Below are 6,621 nucleotides of genomic sequence, written 5' to 3' on the forward strand. Positions count from 1 at the left end.
AGTTACTTTCCAACACTGACTAAAACCAAACAAATATAATAATTAGCAGTGCTTGCAACTAACAAGTATGTCCTTTACTGATTAATCTTCTTATAATTTCCCTCAATTAATCAACTAGTCATACAGTGAATAAAGTATCAGAAAACATTAAAAACGCCTGTTAAACCCAGTAAAAAACATGTCAAGAGCCCAAGGTGAAGTCATCACATCTTGTTTTCTCCAAGCAGCAGTCTAAAACCACCCAAATATTTAACATATGAAGATGTAAGATGTAAGATGAGAACAAGCAGTCAATTCTTCATCAAATCAATAATTTGTGCTTGAAAAATGACTTAAATCATTAATTGATTATAAAAAAATAATTGCCAATACATTTTCTGTCAATCAACTAATTGAACAGTTCTAAAAATAATGGTCCAAAAAATATCACTCAGCTCACACTGTCATATAACTGGTTGGCAGATTTTAGTAGATAGGATTACATTTATCATTTTCTTTTCTCAAACTGGTTTTATGTAAATGTATACAACTCCCATTATAACACATGATTTGAATATATATATTATTATGTAAATATTTATGTATGAGTGTAGCCTTACAATAAAAGTCAAACATCCCAGTCTCATTCACTTCAATGGGACTTTAAATTGATGCTAGTTACATACATTTCAACATGTGGTGAGACATTTCTCCTCATGATCTAATAACATATTTATTTCCTTCATTACACAGACATGCTACAATCTAATATACCATGTAAAACTTGTTTTTCCTGGATACCAGATGCTCTTAAGACTTCTTAATCTTTTTAGTATCCACTTAAAACTGTTATATCCTCTAGAGCCCCAGCTCTCTAGTTTGTTTGTTTATTATTGCGTGACTCCCATCAACTAGAACTTAGACCAGAAAAAATAAAAAGATAGTCATTTTTTTAAAAAGCCATTGGCCTTATTTTTCATCTTCATCAAAGCATAATCAAAATGTCAGATTGTTTATTCTGGAGGCCCTTATAATGATTTGAAGCGTTATAGCTGCTAATTTAATAATTCAAAGTTAATTAATTAGTTAAAATTCTTCAATGAAAACTTATTTTGTGCCAATTATCTGCAGCAAATCTATGGATGGGAGTTATTTATTTTGGCCCCCACTTGAGGGCGCTAGAGTATCATTATTGGGCTGAAACCCACAGGATGACATGTCTGTGAGGTAGTCTGCAATATAATGTGATAGATAGATAGATAGATAGATAGATAGATAGATAGATAGATAGATATTTGTGGAAAAGTTGGAATGAGTGGAAATGAAGAGATAAGACCAAAGATGAAGTTAGTATTGAACCACAATTCGACTATGAAATGCAAAACGATGCACTCATGTTCCTTAAAATGTATTTGACATGTCTCCCCAACTTTATCTCTTAACCATCATCCCATGTTGAAACGAACTGCCAGATATGTACCTTGTCACTGAGTCATACTACTGTCCATACCTCTACCATGTTCAGTATAGGATCCCATCTGGCTGAAAAAAAATCAAGGGAATTATAATTTGCATTACTGTCAAAAGATTTTCTGCATGGCTTAGTTGCATAATTGCCACAACTTGTTTGCTCCACAGTTTTACCATCCAAACCCTTCTGTGGGCCCAGATAAAAATAGATAGACTCCATGTTCTCCAGCCAAGTGCACAGCCATGACCTCCTTTAAAAAAAGGCCGCACTCAGCAATAATGTGTATTAAAATCTGAAGCTGCTCTCTCACATTGGCTCCAAGCGAGGTGGAGCAGTTGAAGCTGGGTCTCACCCAAGGTATTAAAATGTAATTCAATCCAAGTTTGCTTAAAACCGGATTGGGTCCTCCTGCCTCAGGTCCTACAGTATCACAGGATGAAAGCAAACATTTCCCCATATATAGTACATCTGCAGAGTTCTGCTTCCACTTTCTCTCACGGAATAAGACATACTGAAGATTAAAGGGCAACAAGTCCATGCAAAGTCTTCTGATGATGATCTTCAGATTCAGTTTGAACAGCTCTCTTTCAGTGCACATTAAAATAATAAAAAAAAAGAAAACGCATCATTAGCAGGATTTTGTTAACAAAGCAGTGTTTGATTCATATACTGTTAGGACAGTCATACTCAGAAATCATTACAGTGTGGGATTGCTACTTAACTTAGTTAAACCATTTTTTTGTTTAACCTCTTAATACACGCCCCTATTTTTTATGTTGTTAGCCTAAACAACATGCTCAAGTTGTGAGCAGCACAGATCCCACATAGTTTGAGACTCAGAGATGTGTCTGGTATCATTGGAAAGGAAACACTCTCAGGATTCTTGTAAAAGTGTTTGTGTGATTCTGTGACTTACTGACAAAGAGTGGCAGAGGTTACAATGATGGGGTTGTTTATTCGCCCATAGGTTTGCCTTTACAATGACATGTGTACAGACATTCAGGGACCTCTCAGCAGGATATAGACACAATGAGGCCACAGCCACATGTCTTGGCTTCATGCAGTCCAAATTTGGAGTCAAAAGACCAAAAGATGAATTTTTTAATTTTTTTTATTATTATTTTTTTTTTTATTTTTCAACAGGTATGTCCATTTCCTTAGGTCCTTTTTGGAGACTCCAAATGGACACTTGGTTACCAAAGCTGTATAACCGCAATCAAACAGCTATAACTTAACATCCCCTTTGCCTACAATCAAAATTTTGGTCTCTAATGAAAGCTGACACCATATTATTATTATTATTATTATTATTATTATTATTATCATCATTATTATTATTAAATATTATATTATTATATCCAAAATTTTTTGTTTGGCCATATCTATCTATCTATCTATCTATCTATCTGTTTATTTTGCTATAAGTCATATGTCAAGTCGAAGAAGAACCAACCGTGTACCAAAATGCCGAGTGTGTAATGATATATGGTTCAACTCTTTTACGCACAGGGCGCACGCCGGTTACGCTTGGAGTTTGTTTTTGGACAGCCAAACGTAATAGCTTAGTGTCATAAACCGTTGGAAACCTCAGACTATTGACTAAAAGGTTATCAACTTCATTTCACCGAATATTTCCATAGGCTGGAACAGCTGTCAATCAAAGCCATGTCGTCATTGTCGTCGGTCACATGTCCTCATTGGCTTTGGAGACATGTACTGCCTAATCCTAAACACCGATTGGTTTGTGTGTGGTGTCGTCAGAAGCAGAAGAGGCTCACGGTCGTAAACATCTAGTCATGTGTACTCTGAGATGAACGCGCAGGTCAGGAAATGACGTAAACGGACCGTATATGGTTTGTTATTTGTGTTATTACGTTACGTGTTGGACTAAATACATGGACATATTGAGGAAAGTATATCGGTTTTATGGAAACGGATTTCATATTTCACAAGAATGGATATTTGGCGAGCTGTACAGAAAGTCCTGAGTCATAAGATGATCGTTGTGGATAAAGGGAAGACTTTGAAGGTATGTAGGCATTATAGCTTTTCTCACTTAGCTGAGTGGCTAGCCGAGCTAATCGCTAATACCATTACGGCTGTGAGCAACCATATAAGTCGTGAGTGGTCTTGAATGAATCAGGACAATCTAAGCTTTCCAACAATGTACGGCATGAATATATATGTTTAAGGGTTGGTGTTTAAAACTTTCAGAAGAATGTGTGGCTACCTACTAACATCCGTCCCGTCCCGTAGACGGAACAGCGTGCGTTAAGAGGTTAAAATAGTACATTTTGAAACTTCGAGCAATCTTAATATTCAAGTCACTTTTTATAGACCTAGAAGTCCTTGCATCCACAGATCCAGAGAACATTAATAATAGAATAAACTCTACTGCTGGTTATATTTCTTTGTATTCAACTCAAGTTAAGTTGTATTGCAGCTAAGGAGACACTAATGACTGTTCATACACTGCATGTTTTCTTTTTCATTTGATCCATTGCATTTTAATTTATTGAGTTACTACTACTACATGGCAAACTGGCTCAGTACACTGAACTCACCATACTCAATCTGTACACAAACAGTTTGCCATGTTTTCAAAGTGTAAACAGTGCTCAAATGCTTATTTGTCCTGTGATATTTATACCCTACTGCCCATTGTTCGTCCTTCACTCTCCCCTTGCACAAACAGTGTGCTTCTGTTTCCCCTGTTTAGCTTCATATTCCAGTTTGAGCTTTTAAGTATCAAACTTTTAGCTGTTGATGTGACCCCACAACAGTGATCACCAAGAGGAACCCTTGGTTTTGTTTGTTTGTTTGCTTTTTCTTTTTTTTAAAATGGAAGATCAAGACAATAGCGTCTGCTTCAATTAAACATAAGAAAGGGCATAGTGTATGCTCATAAACATCCTTAAAGGGATTTTAGCTCAGTGAGATTGAACTCAACCACAGACTCAATGGAGCGAGCAGCACAGTGCACAGTGCCTGCAGTTTGACAGCAAGAAGTGCAGGTACAGGACTACAGTATTCCAGGCTCCACATGATCATCCAGGTGTGGCCAGTAAACTGATGAGCACTGGGTGGAAAAGTGTCAAGGTGTGTCAAGATAAATGCATCATGCTTTCAGGTGTGCCACACAAAAGGAGCCAAAGTGGATCCTTAGAATGTGGGTTTGGACAACCTCACCATATGCCTGTACAGATTAGAGGTGTGTGTGCATTTTTGTGTGCTGACTGCCGAGTGGAGGATGCTACACCTGGTGTAATCACCATTTTCATAGCTTTGTTATGAGCTTTGTCACTGTTGACACCGCTGCTATATTATATAAATGCTGGCATCCATGCATTTTAGCAACTATGAGTCACCTAGTTTATATAATCTACATTTCCACTATTCATGTTTATATTTTTACTACTCTTATTTATTTTATGGGTCCTGCTGTGACCGAAATGCCCTCATAAACACTTTCATATTCAACATCATATCTGATATTGAACATATCCCTTGATATCCATCACCAATTTATTTTCAAGACAATTTGCATGATGTTCTGTGAACAGCACACATTTTCAGATAATATCATTCAAATATATTTGTAGGTTTGGGTTAAAGTTTACAATTAGATCACATCTGCTAACACTTTGGTCATGTTTTGACTTTAAGAAAACACACAGCCCAGGTTAGGTAGGCACTTTCTGTATTTTTCATGGAAATAGATTTGTTATTTGTCCAAGTAAGTCACAATATTTCATTCATCAGGCTCATATTTTTACTTGTGTCCATTTAATAGATTGAATATTTGCACAAAATCAATTCACAGCAATGACTCTGCTACTGCTTGCTTTGGAGCTCTTAAAGTATTTTCTGCCAATAGAAAGATATATTTGTTTCCAGCAAACACATGACTAATCACACCAGATGGGAACTCAATTATTTGTTTCAGGATATCCAGATAAACTGGTGATTTTCTTATAATACATAACTCTTAACTTTGGACTTTTGTGAAAGAAGAATTAAGAAAAGGCTTAAGAAAAGCTTACTGATTACGTGTTAAAAACATTTGGGCCTGTATCTACTGTATGTTACCTGAGTGTCATAGAGGAGCCTGGATATTATATGGTGTAGGGCTATAAGAAATTAGTATGACAAGCTTGCACAGCAGCCTCAACCCACACATTGCATTAAACTAATATGAGACTCTTAATGGAGGAAGCAAATTGTTTTGAGACTTGCAAAAATCTTGTAATTTGCCTAATGGTCTCCCCTAATTCCTCTAATGAGTCCCCTAATTGTTAAATAAAATTTGGGAATTAGAGTGGATTTGCAGCTGTTACTCTCTTTTTGTGGTGTATATACTGTATGTGTATGTATATTTGTGGGTATCCATCCATCTGTGGACATGTATGAACTTGAACTTTCTTCTCACATATATGAAGATGAAGTCTGCATGTGTTTGTTTGAATTCATCGGCTGTTTGTCTGTGTAGGATGTGTGTAAGATGTGTACGGGATATTAAGAGGTAGTAAATAAATGCAGTTCTGTCTGTCTATGTGGCTGTTTGATGAATACTTCATGAAGTCTGAAGTGAAATACTTATAGCAATGACCTGCATGGTGACGTGCAGAATATCATAAATTACTTTGACACTATAAGGAATATAAAGTTAATGATGTGTTTCTGTGTCATATAGTTTGTATCTGTTGTTAATGATGCAAAGTATGTCTTGGAATATCCAATTTATTGGAAAGTAACACACTAGCTAAAGTGTAACGATCTAATAGAGTGGCACAATCTTTTTACGAGTTTAGAAAAATAGGCCCCACTCTTCAAACAGAATAGCGTTTATGTTTTTGTGTGGAAAAGTTTTATTGCATAAAACTGCCTGTGAAACAAAAATGACAGTTGTTCCTTTGGTGGAGAGAAGCTTTTTGCTGCAGATGGAGATGTGTTGCTATGCAACTGGGATTTCAAAAGTACTTGCAGCGCCAGGGTCACATTTCAATGTCTGTCTCCACCAGCTTGGCAGGAACTGATGACTGCTAATAATGCTATTTTTAAAGCATCTCATTTGCAACCCTATGAATGTGAATATTCTATAGCAGATATAATGTGGTGAGATTATATGGTTACTGCATGCAGGAAGTATAATTTCTATCTTTTTCTACCTG

Source organism: Scomber japonicus, chromosome 8 (assembly GCF_027409825.1).
Source record: "Scomber japonicus isolate fScoJap1 chromosome 8, fScoJap1.pri, whole genome shotgun sequence".
Classification (NCBI taxonomy): domain Eukaryota; kingdom Metazoa; phylum Chordata; class Actinopteri; order Scombriformes; family Scombridae; genus Scomber; species Scomber japonicus.